Source organism: Eleutherodactylus coqui, chromosome 1 (genome assembly GCF_035609145.1).
Source record: "Eleutherodactylus coqui strain aEleCoq1 chromosome 1, aEleCoq1.hap1, whole genome shotgun sequence".
Lineage (NCBI taxonomy): Eukaryota > Metazoa > Chordata > Amphibia > Anura > Eleutherodactylidae > Eleutherodactylus > Eleutherodactylus coqui.
Window position 1 is genome coordinate 41,574,691 of NC_089837.1, and position 12,831 is coordinate 41,587,521.

General features: G+C 43.8%; 1 protein-coding gene and 1 pseudogene across 1 annotated transcript in view; both read right to left on the reverse strand.

The window, feature by feature from the left end:
• LOC136608658 (oocyte zinc finger protein XlCOF29-like) overlaps positions 1-12,831 on the reverse strand; it is a 354,481-nt gene that overhangs the window by 94,630 nt on the left and 247,020 nt on the right. The gene's annotated exons all lie outside the window — the stretch shown is intronic.
• Positions 7,153-12,831, reverse strand: part of LOC136608674 (zinc finger protein 850-like) — a 62,364-nt pseudogene continuing 56,685 nt past the window's right edge.

Consider the following 12,831-nt stretch of genomic DNA (forward strand, 5'->3'; position numbering starts at 1 on the left):
TAACCCAGGAGTCCCCCTGGGCCACAACACAGTACAGGTCTAGAGGAGTGAAGCGGGGATCTATACAGCAACCAGGGCTGCAGAAAGAACCCTCGCTCTCCCTCGTTACCACGCATCTTACAAGGACTGTTTGCACAAGGAGAAAGGGCAAAACTGAGGTGTTAACTCACCAGTGTACAAAGCTAAATAGAAAATAGCACTGCACCTAAAGCATAACAGAAGCGCTATTAGCCCTAACATTCCTTAGCAGCCTTCTATACGAAACAAAACGGGGCCCGACCTCTCGCCGGACCAGTTACCCCCACTCGGCGCTTAAGCAAAGCTAGTCACATCAGGAAATGAGACCCTAGCTTTTGCTCCATCGGGACACTCACACTAAGCTGTAAGACAACCAGATCAAAACTCATTAGCATCCTTTGGTGACCCCAAGCTGCCATTTAAAAGTATGACAAAAACCAAAGGTAAAACAACGAAGACCCCCTCCAAAGGCACGTTACCGAACATGTTTGCAGCTCAATCCCAAGCGGACCCTTACTCCCCCACAACATCCAGAAGCCCATCAGAGGTCGATGCTGAAGAAGAAAATATGGAAACAGGGCGCGACACCACAGATCATGCGAGTCTGTTAGCAAAAATGGAAAAAGTTTTCAAAACGGCACTCTCTGCCGCAGTGAAGGACTTCACTGAACAGATACGGGATCTGGGGCAGAGAACGGAGGAACTAGAGAGAAAAACAGAAGATATAATCGAAGTAATAGAAACAGACCGCGGCTGTGTGGCACATCTAGAAGCTAAAGTAGGTCAGCTGGAAGCCAAAATTGAGGATCTGGAAAACAGATCACGACGGTCCAATATTAGAATACGGGGCATCCCAGAAACAATCACAGCCCTGAAAGAAACAGCAATTAATCTCTTCTCGGCACTCCTGCCCCAGATCGACCAGGCATCACTCAGAATCGATCGAATACACAGGGCACTGGCGAAGCTCCCAAGCCCAGAGATGCCTAGGGACGTGGTGCTTAAGTTACATTACAGCGAAGTGAGAGACCAACTCCTGGCAGCAGCCAGAAATCTCACCCCACTACCGGGAATGTCCCCCGCAGTCCAACTCTACGCGGATATAGCCCCATCAACACTGGCGAAAAGGAGATCATTCAAGCCTATTACACAGGCCCTGATAGCGGCTACTATTAGGTACAAGTGGGCATTCCCGTTTGCGCTCCTCTTTCAACATCAAGGCAGAGCCTACGCAGTGAAAACTATGGAGGAGGCCTATGAGGCTCTGGAGAGAGTGCAGATACAAGTAGAAAGACCATCAGAAGCAAGAAGAATGCGCCCTCGCCCCAGACGATCCTGGGCTACTCCACACCCGATACAAAACAGACCGGGACCGCGTGACCAGGGCACAACTAACAACGGGCCTGACAGGGCCTAAGGAAGCCACGAACGAACTATAATGGACACTGTAGTACCTCTTCGTCACTCTCCCATGTTCTTAGGCGAGAAGGAGGGGGAAGAAATGGGAGAGGACAGGTGGGGGGGAAGGGGGAGGGGAGAAGGGAGAGAAGATAAAGTAACAAGTAATAAGTAAGAAATTTTATACTGAATATACTAATGGAGGGGTGAGGAAACGTCCACGGGGGGAGACCCCGTGGGGACGACCTCCCGAGGAAATGCTACATTTGATCGCACAAGCGTATATCCGTGAAGAAAGTGCCTAGTCCCAGGATGGTACATAAGTTGCTGAGTTTATCAGAGATGGATAGGCCACCGAGAGGTGGCGTCAATCCAATCTCTGGCCTTAAGGGTCTTAGGACCCTAAATAAGTTTAGGTTGATAGGTGTTACACCGGACCCCCACACACAAAGGGGAAAGGTGACTAAGTTTGAAAGTTTGTTTGTAATTGTTTGTATATTGAGATCACAGGCCGTCTCTCAAAAAAGGGGCCAGACTGGAGGACAACAGAAAAGGGACCATAGGTCGCCCGGTAAGGATATCACAGCAAGCCTAGACCAGGCCATCAAATGGTATGTCTGATTTCCCATAATGTGAGAGGATTTAACTCGCCGAACAAAAGGAGAAAAGCCCTTATGGCATACGCGAAACATAAGCCAGACATAATATGCATTCAGGAGACACATTTTTCCCACAGCTCAGCCCCCAGATTCATTAATCGCAACTACACAAGAAGTTACGCATCCACAGCAGGCAAAAAACATAGGGGAGTCCTGACACTATTACACAACTCATTCCCACTCCAGGAGATCCATTCAGAGAGCAACCATGAGGGAAGATACTGTCTCATATGGGGCACAATACAGGATCAACCTTTACTAATAGTTAAAGGGGTTGTCTCGCGAAATCAAGTGGGGGTATACACTTCTGTATGGCCATATTAATGCACTTTGTAATATACATCGTGCATTAAATATGAGCCATACAGAAGTTATTCACTTACCTGCTCCGTTGCTAGCGTCCCCGTCGCCATGGTTCCGTCTAACTTCGGCGTCTTCTTGCTTTTTTAGACGCGCTTGCGCTGTGCGGTCTTCTCCCTTCGGCTCCGGTCTTCTCCTTTCGGCTCCGCTCGTCAGCATCGGCCATCATCGGCGTTTTGGCTCCGCCCCCTTGTACGCATCATCGCGTAGCTCCGCCCCCATCACGAGCCGATTCCAGCCAATCAGGAGGCTGGAATCGGCCCGTGATGGGGGCGGAGCTACGCGATGATGCGTACAAGGGGGCGGAGCCAAAACGCCGATGATGGCCGATGCTGACGAGCGGAGCCGAAAGGAGAAGACCGCACAGCGCAAGCGCGTCTAAAAAAGCAAGAAGACGCCGAAGTTAGACGGAACCATGGTGACGGGGACGCTAGCAACGGAGCAGGTAAGTGAATAACTTCTGTATGGCTCATATTTAATACACGATGTATATTACAAAGTGCATTAATATGGCCATACAGAAGTGTATACCCCAACTTTGTTTCGCGGGACAACCCCTTTAATATGTATGCCCCCTCGGAAAACCCCTGGCCTACAATGAGAAAAGTAGCGAACCAACTAGCTAGATTCCCATATCATATGATCCTGTGGGCAGGAGATTTTAACTTCCCATTCCACGAGTCACTAGACAGATCTAGCTACACTGCGGATAGATTTTCAGCCAAACAGAGAAAAGAATGGGAAGCCAAACTAGAATATTACAGACTAGCTGACTGTTGGAGAGAGGTACGCTAAAAGGACAGAGGATATACATACTTTTCAGCGCCTAACCAGACATACTCTAGACTCGACTACGTACTAATCTCAGCACAGCTGGTACCCCAGCTCGTGACCACCAGGCACTACCCAAACGCATGGTCGGATCATGATCTAGTACTCTGTGAGATAGAGTTGGGAAACACCATGAGAAATATTTTCAGATGGAGGCTGAATGAGGCCCTCCTGAAAGATCCAATTAGCGCAAATAAAATCTCAAGCCAAATTGCAGATTTCTTTGAACTTAATAAAGGGCCAGAAAACAAACCGCAGTCGAATTGGCTATCTCATAAAGCGTACATTCGAGGAAGACTGATTCAACTATCCTCCCCCCCAAAAAAAGGAAAGATCCAAAGCGTTCCAAGCACTAGAGAGAAAACTATTTCTCCTGGAAAATATGAACCAGTGTAATCCGACGCGAGCGACCACAAAGGAAATCAGGGATACTAAACTGCAATTAAACATTATATTATCGGAAAAAGTAGAAAGGGCGCTACAGTGGACTAAATATACCGTATATACCGGCGTATAAGGCGACGGGGCGTATAAGACGACCCCCCAACTGTCACCTTATACGCCGGTATACAGTGGAGAAAAAAAAATAAATTCATTACTCACCTCCCACGGCGTTCTGTCGCGCTCCGGCAGGATGTCGCTCGCTCCGGCAGGCTGTCGCTCGCTCCTCGTGCCCGCCGCAGCATAGCTTTCTGAATGCGGGGCTTGAAATCCCCGCTTCCAGAAAGCTAATACACACGCCGGCAGCCATGACATCATTGAATGGCTGTGATTGGCTAAGGCGCACGTGGCTTCAGCCAATCACACTATTCAATGACATCATTGAATGGGTGTGATTGCTAACACGTGCGCCTTCAGCCAATCACAGCCATTCAATGCTGTCATGGCTGCCGGCGTGTGTATTAGCTTTCTGGAAGCGGGGATTTCAAGCCCCGCATTCAGAAAGCTATGCTGCGCCGGGGACGAGGAGCGAGCGACAGCCTGCCGGAGCGAGCGACATCCTGCCGGAGCGCGACAGAACGCCGGGGGAGGTGAGTAATAAATTTTTTTTTTTTACACTTTTTTTTTTTTTGTATTACCGGCGCATAAGATGACCCCCGACTGCAGAGCAGATTTTTCGGGGTTCAAAAGTCGTCTTATACGCCGGTATATACGGTAAATACTATATATTTGCAAATAAGCCAGATAAATTGTTAGCCGCAAAACTACGAGAAACACAGAGACTTAACTCGGTCTTCAAATTATATACCCCACACAATACTACAACTACCAATCCGAATATAATCTATGACACATTCGCTGAGTTCTACACCGCCCTGTATAGGGAACATAGAGGGGGAGGGGAAATCCAAAGAAAAGAGTTCCTAGAATCACTGCCACTGCCCACCATTAACCAAGAGCAAAGGGATTCATTAAATGCGGCTATCACTGAGGAGATAATAGAGGTAATTGACAATTTAAAACCAGGAAAAGCCCCAGGCCCAGACGGCCTTACAGCCATATATTACAAGAAATACAAAGACTCCCTGGTTGGACCCCTCAGAGAGATGTACCGCACCATAATGGAGGGGCAAATTCCACCAAGCGAGTTTCTTAATTCAAATCTAACAGTGATACCGAAAGCAAATAAGGACCCACTCTCCCCGAAAAATTACAGGCTAATTTCGCTCCTTAACATAGATTATAACATTTTTACAGGTATCCTAGCGAGGCGACTGAACCTTCTCCTTACAAAACTAGTGCATAAAGACCAAGTAGGCTTTATCCCGCAGAGGTAGGCGCCGGACAATATTAGGAAAGTATTAAATATTATTGACCAGGTACAGAGAAACGATAGTCCTCTGACCCTGCTCGCTCTTGATATTGAAAAGGAGTTTGACTCTATATCATGGGATTATCTGTTCGCCTTGCTAGGACACATGGGTTTTAAAGGGGAATTTCTAAAGGCAATAAAATCCCTATACTCCCAACCCTCAACCCTATTGAAACTGCAAACAACTAAAGAAAAACTAATCCCAATAAAGCGAGGCACTCGGCAGGGATGCCCCCTTTCCCCAGCGCTCTTTGCCCTAGCCATAGAACCGTTAATGACAGCAATAAGAGAGAACCCAAACATAAAGGGAATCACCCTGGGGGATAGGGAATATAAAATAAATCTGTTTGCGGACGATATGTTACTAACTATCACCCAACCCTTAACAACTCTACCAAACTTAATGAATCTCTTGGAGAGGTGGGCAGCCATGACAGGACTGAAGGTGAATGTGGACAAAAGCGACATAACATACATAAATACCCCACCCCCTCTAATAAAATTAATAGATTTAAATTTTGGCTTTAAACAACAGACCCAATACATACCATATCTGAGTATCAATCTAACCCCATCCCTAACTAGTAAAATGGGACGACCCAATGCTCTCATGGATGGGAAGGATAAATGCAGTAAAGATGAATATCTTACCCCGGATATATTCTATCTGTTCCGAACCCTGCCCATTCATATTCCAGGTGAGGTTCTGGATAACTTTCAGAGAGTTATTTTCAAGTTCATATGGGCAGGAAAAAGGGCAAGGATCAAAAACAGGGCCATGTATTACCATAAAAAGCTGGGAGGCCTCTCGGTTCCTAATGTAAAAAAATATTACCTGACAGCGAGACTTGCGCAATGGATCGAGACCATGGGAGGTTCAAAAGCACCACTCTGGGTCAACATGGAGACATACAAGTTAGCCCCACATACACCGGCAGAATTGACCTGGTCGGCAGGTCCAATAAAAACAAACCTTCTAGACAAGAGCCCCCTCTCATATCACTCCATACGCATATGGAGGGAATCCAGATATAAATATAAATTAGCAAACAACCCATCCAGACTATTGCCGTTGATACCAAACGAAAAGTTCCCCCCAAGTAGGGACCTGATACATTTTCAATGGTGGAAAAACAATGAACTCACAAGGATACAGAACATGACAGAAAACTCCAGAATACTCTCCATAAACCAATTTAAAACCAAATTTAATCCTCCCACATCTGAGAATTTAAGGATTAACCAAGTATACCATTTCATAGGCTCGCTCGGGCTCCCAAGAGCTCTCCCGGACTTAACCGCGTTCGAGAGATTATGCCAGAGAGACCCCATGAAAAAGGGCTCCTTATCCACGATCTATAATGTAGTAAATAAACCAGGAGGAGAGGAGAAACTTCCATACATGGAAAAATGGGAGAGGGACCTAAACATGAGCTTGTCAGTAGAAAAATGAAGGCAATGCTGTGAGACAGTGGCGAAGGGGAGCCATCAGGTGACTTTGACGGAGACATCTATAAAGGTTCTCCACCGAACCCACCTGGTGCCATATAGATTGCACCAAATTTACCAATCTACCTCGCCTCTCTGCTTTAGAGGATGTAATGAGGTGGGCACGCAGGCTCATGTTTGGTGGACTTGCCCGGTAGTAGCAAGATTTTGGACACAGGTCCACAGGCTCCTACAGAGGCTATTCATAGGAACCCTACATAAAAATCCAGCAATGCTCCTGTTAGGAGATCGCCAACCAGGGATCAGATATCGAGCTCATAAACTGATCCAGGTGATCTGTATGGCAGCAAGAATGCACATTGCATCTAAGTGGAAGCAAAGGTACCTCTCCTTCCGGGAGGTGCTAGACAGAGTCTCCTCTATTGCATTGTATGAGAGACTGCACGCAATAGGAACTGACACTTTGGAGAGGTTCGGGGAGATTTGGGACCCATGGGTGAACATGGTAGACATACCGGGAATAAGACATCCTCCAGTCGACTTAAAAACGATACCCCAAAGACATAAAGGAAAATAAAAAAAAAGGAATGAGAGACGACCACAGCTGATCTTTGTTGAAACCAGGTTAAAATTTTATTGTTTAAATTGTTAAAATGAATAGGCACAACTATTTTATGAAAAGGACTCTCCAGAGAAGTCTGGAGATAGCAAAGGAGTAACAGAAGTAAGAAAAAAAAAAAGAGAAGATATTGGCAAGAGTATGACACATTCATATGAAGATAAGACTTGAGCCATATGACGTGCTTTACCCCCTGCGAGGGGAAACCCACACTTGCACAACTAGAAAAGCTGTACTTAACATGTTTGCTTCTTGAATAAAGTATTTTGAAACTAAAAAAATACTGGGCGTTTAATCTCTGATAATAACCTGATGTGCTGGAAAAAAAAGTTCTTAACATTTCTCATATTCCAAGAATCTGATCTCTTTGATTTCCTTGTAAAACGTTTTCCACGTTTATACCTTCAAAAGGACTTTCCCACTCTGTGACATCTTTGATGATCCCTATGTGTGGTACTGGTACTAAAACATTTCCCACATTTCGAACAAGGAAATAGCTTCTTTCCTTTGTGACTTTTCTCATGTGTTACAAGATCGGATTTATTTGTAAAACACTTCCTGAACATGGATAAGGTCTCTCTCCTGTGTGAGTTCTCTGGTGTTTAACAAGCTCTGATTTTATTCTAAAACGTTTCCCACATTCTAAACAAGGAAACTGCTTCTCTCTTGTGTGAATTCTCTGATGTCTAACAAGGCTTGATTTATCACTAAACCATTTCCCACATTCTGAACATGAAAATGGCTTCTCTCCTGTGTGAATTCTCTGATGTCTAACAAACCTTGATTTATCACTAAACCATTTCCCACATTCTGAACATGAAAATGGCTTCTCTCCTGTGTGAATTCTCTGATGTCTAACAAGGCTTGATTTATCACTAAACCATTTCCCACATTCTGAACATGAAAATGGCTTCTCTCCTGTGTGAATTCTCTGATGTAAAACAAGATGTGACTTTTCTGTAAAACACTTCCCACAATCTGAACATGAAAATGGCTTCTCTCCTGTGTGAATTCTCTGATGTCTAACAAACCTTGATTTATCACTAAACCATTTCCCACATTCTGAACATGAAAATGGCTTCTCTCCTGTGTGACTCCTCTGATGTGTAACAAGAGTATATTGTGCTCTAAAACACTTTCCACATTCTGAGCATGAAAATGGTTTCTCTCCTGTGTGAATTCTCTGATGTGAAACAAGATATGACTTTTTTGTAAAACACGTCCCACAATCTGAACATGAAAATGGCTTCTCTCCTGTATGAATTCTTTGATGTGAAACTAGACTTGATTTCAGGAAAAAACATTTCCCACAATCTGAACATGAAAATGGCTTCTCTCCTGTATGATATTTCTGATGTGAAACAAGATGTGACTTTTCTGTATAACACTTCCCACATTCTGAACATGAAAATGGCTTCTCTCCTGTGTGAATTTTTTGATGTTGAACAAGATAAGGTTTTTTTGTAAAACATTTCTCACACTCTGAACATGAAAATAATGGCTTCTCTCCTGTGTGAATTATCTGGTGTTGAACAAGCTCTGATTTCATTATAAAACATTTCCCACATTGTAAGCAAGGAAACGGTTTCTCTCCTGTGTGAGTTCTCTGATGTCTAACAAAGCTTGTTTTATCAATAAAACATTTCCTACATTCTGAACATGAAAATGGCTTCTCTCCTGTGTGAGTTCTCTGATGTCTAACAAAGCTTGTTTTATCAATAAAACATTTCCTACATTCTGAACATGAAAATGGCTTCTCTCCTGTGTGAATTCTCTGATGTAAAACAAGATGTGACTTTTCTGTAAAACACTTCCCACAATCTGAACATGAAAATGGCTTCTCTCCTGTGTGAGTTCTCTGATGTGAAACAAGAGTAGATTGTGCTCCAAAACATTTCCTACATTCTGAACATGAAAATGGCTTCTCTCCTGTGTGACTCCTCTGATGTATAACAAGAGTAGATTGTGCTCTAAAACACTTTCCACATTCTGAACATGAAAATGGCTTCTCTCCTGTGTGAATTCTCTGATGTGAAACAAGATGTGACTTTCTTGTAAAACATTTCCCACAATCTGAACATGGAAATGGCTTCTTTCCTGTGTGAATTCTCTGATGTGTAACAAGAGCGGATTGTTCTGTAAAGCATTTCCCACATTCTGGACATGAATACAGCTCTCCTGTGTAGATTGTCTGATGTTTAACCAGATCAGTTTTCAGAATAAAACATTTCCCACCATCTGAACTCGAAAAAGTTTTTTGTTCTGAATGAATTATCAGATGATCTTTGACTTTGGCTTCAGTTATAAATGAATTTTCACATTCTGAGCATGGACACTGCTTCTGCCCTGTGTGACCTCTCTCATCTAGAATACAATTAAATTGATCTGTAAGACATATCCCACTTTCTGAACAGGAGAATGGCTTCTCATCTGTACTGTGATGTCCTGGCTGTAAGTGAAGGGTAAGAAGGTTTTCTCCTGAAGAGTGCTGCACTATATCTTCATCTTCTACTTTAGAATTGGGGGATAACATCACGTTTTCCTCAGAGTTCTCACTAGGATTATCTGTTAAGACAAAAAATGTATTTTGTGATTTGAAACTAAAAATGAATTATTAAATTGGACAAACTTATAATATTCCTGATAGGCTGTAAACACACTATTAGATTTTGACGCGATCTGAGTGGTGGTTTTTTTTTGAGTTAAAGCCAGAAGTGGTTCCAGCAGGAAGTAATATAAGCCCTTTCTTTAAGTGTCCTGATTTTTTAAAAAATAGGGTCCTGGTTTTTGGTCAAGGTGAATATTATATATCTCCCCTAGATGGAGTTGGCAGAATTGAATGAAACGTTATGTGTGATTGCAATGTTGATATAAGTAAGTGATTACAATATCAGAGCACAGGGATACTTTATTGCAGAAAACTGAACACTTGAAGGGAGGCTCTAGTAGCCTGTTGGAACTCCTCTAGCTTGGATGCAAGATGTGGTACGGGTGGGCATGGAAGGAAACAGGTTCCATATAGTATTCTTTGCCATATTGCTTCACATTCTCTGTAATTTAGCTGTGCAAACTCATAAGCTGTGGAGGTTTATGTCCCAGATGGTCCCATACATGTTCTATTGGCAATAAACATGGCAACCAGGCGAGCCTGGAAAATTCCTCTTGGGAGCCGCCATGACAGTAACAGATGTGGCTGCAGGATGTCCTGAACATATCGCTGAGCTGTCATTGTCCCTTGTACCACTACTAGGGGGGACCGACTGTCATATGTGATAGCATCCCAGACCATCACACCACCAGTGAGGATGAGGACAGTGTGCCTCTCCACATCAAAGGCAGGATTGAGGCACACAATCACCCCAGGTATCCAGACATGAAGACGGCCGTCGTGAATGCCCAGACTAAACCTGGCTTCGTCGTTGAAGACAACTCGGTTCTACTCTGTAACAGTCCAGTTTCCTCATTCATGCACTTCACTCATACAAAGACCTTTCATCTAATCATGCCATGACTCTAATAATTTGCTTATCTCCCTGATATGTAACTGCATGCCTAGTTTTGCCCTTTTTTTATATAGACACAAACATGATTCCAGCCTTCTAAAACTTTGTATGGGGGTTATTTCAGATGGCATTTTGGTGCTATTTGTCATCTTGCGTATGTGGACCTACTACACTATGCTTTTCAAAATTATTTTAAAAAATCAATACCCCTCCCCAAAAAATGATTCTAAACGACCGATCAGTTTCTATCAGCTCTTCTACATTACCACCACTATCTCTGCTGTAATTAGTCGAATAGGTGACACAGCTCAATGGAAGAGCCAACATCTACAAACAGAGCCTTACAGTGAAAATACTCCTCGTCTCCGGACCATTATCCAAGTTGTCCCGCTAGAGTAAAAGAGAGCTGCTCATTTTTCATCTATTATTTAGTATATGCGTTAAATGTACATGTAAAAACATACATTTTTCACTATAAAGTATGTCTTTTAAAGTTTTGTAGTCGTCGTTTTCTTGCATTTGAGAAATGCTTTATGTTTCCTATAGACTATAGTGTAAAACAAAAATGTGTATGTTAAGCATACATTTCTTCATGGGACAGAAAGTACTTTATGCTATGCTTTACTGTACCACAAAAAATAAAAAGTGTACAAACATAAAGAAGGCAAAACGCAGGCAAAAGTATGCACTGTTCAATATTTGACCAACTCTACCCTATGGGAATGTCAAGCAATGCGTTTGAATACTTTCTAATTAACACTAATATATATATATATATATATATATATATATATAAAATATAGCTGAAACGTGATGTGAATGCCTCTAGCTTCACACTATTAGTCGCCTAAACCTAAAGTCTATTTTTTCCAAAAAAATATGCATCCAATAATCCGAAAAATACAGAGTAGGTGTGTGTATATTAGAAAATAATATATTTTGTATGTCTCTTCTTACCTTGTGATATCGGAGGCTGGTGGTTCTCCATCATGGCATCCTTGTACAGATCCTTGTGTCCTTCTAAATACTCCCACTCCTCCATGGAGAAATAGACAGCGACATCCTGACACCTTATAGGAACCTGACAACACAATGATACCGTCATTACCCAGACATCTCTAGTGCTGTTACTGTATAATTTCCCAGCATTCCCAGCAGTGTCACCTCTCCAGTCAGCAGCTCAGTGATCTTGTTATTGAGTTCTAAGATCTTCTGCTCATGTATCGGTAAGTGAGGAGGAGCCTCTGTGATGGAGCTCTGGCTCCTGCTCCATCCTCCTGACTCATGGAGATGGCTGTTGGTAGTCGTACTGTCACCCGATGTCTTCTTTACTATTGTGTAATCCTGTGTATGGAGAGAGACATATAGAGGACTGAACCCAGTATTTCTCCAACAATAAAAAGTGGGAGATTGTGATCCCACTGTATAGAACAACATGTCAAAAGATTTATCAACCATCGCGAGACATGCAGCAGGAGAGCTCTGATCTGGCACCAACACAATCTGGGGCCATCAGGCCTCCTACTGCACTCTACAGTTTTCTAAAAGCCTCCACAGTCCTTCCCACGTGGACAGGCTCAAGAAGCGTGGCTTTGCTGTCCATTCGGGTGCCATGAAGGCTTTCAGCCTATTTTGGCCTAGTGCAACCAGTGAAGCCATGAGCTAAATTTTCGGGATGCCCACGTGGCTTATCCTGCTGGTGGATCGGAGCTCCCGAAGACAAGAATTTGCCCTGCAGAGGCCCCTGATGTGGGAGAACACTGCCAGGTCAATGAGTGAACTGGATGGAGCTGGCAGACTTATGCAAGTGAGTTTCGTGCCCAGTACCTCACCAACAGGTCCACAGCTCACCGAAGGCCCCACAGTGCCGTATCAGAAGGGGAACATGACAAGGAAGCAGCAGGTGAAGTCAGGGCCAAAAATGCTGATGGACTTCATTGCTGTGAAAGAGCAGGAGGAGAGCGAACTGGCCAAAGGACCTTACACACTGGAGGGGGAGATGCCAGGATCAGAGGAACAGGGTGACCCCTTGCTTCAGAAACATGTTAAGCAGGCTTGCCCCGATCCTCTGCTCTCCGAGCATCTAGCCAGTAGATGCAGAAGGGAAAGAAATAGAAAGAGGAGACAGCCACTTTCCCCCAGCATATGGCCAGAGACAGGGAAGCCGCCATCTTACAATGT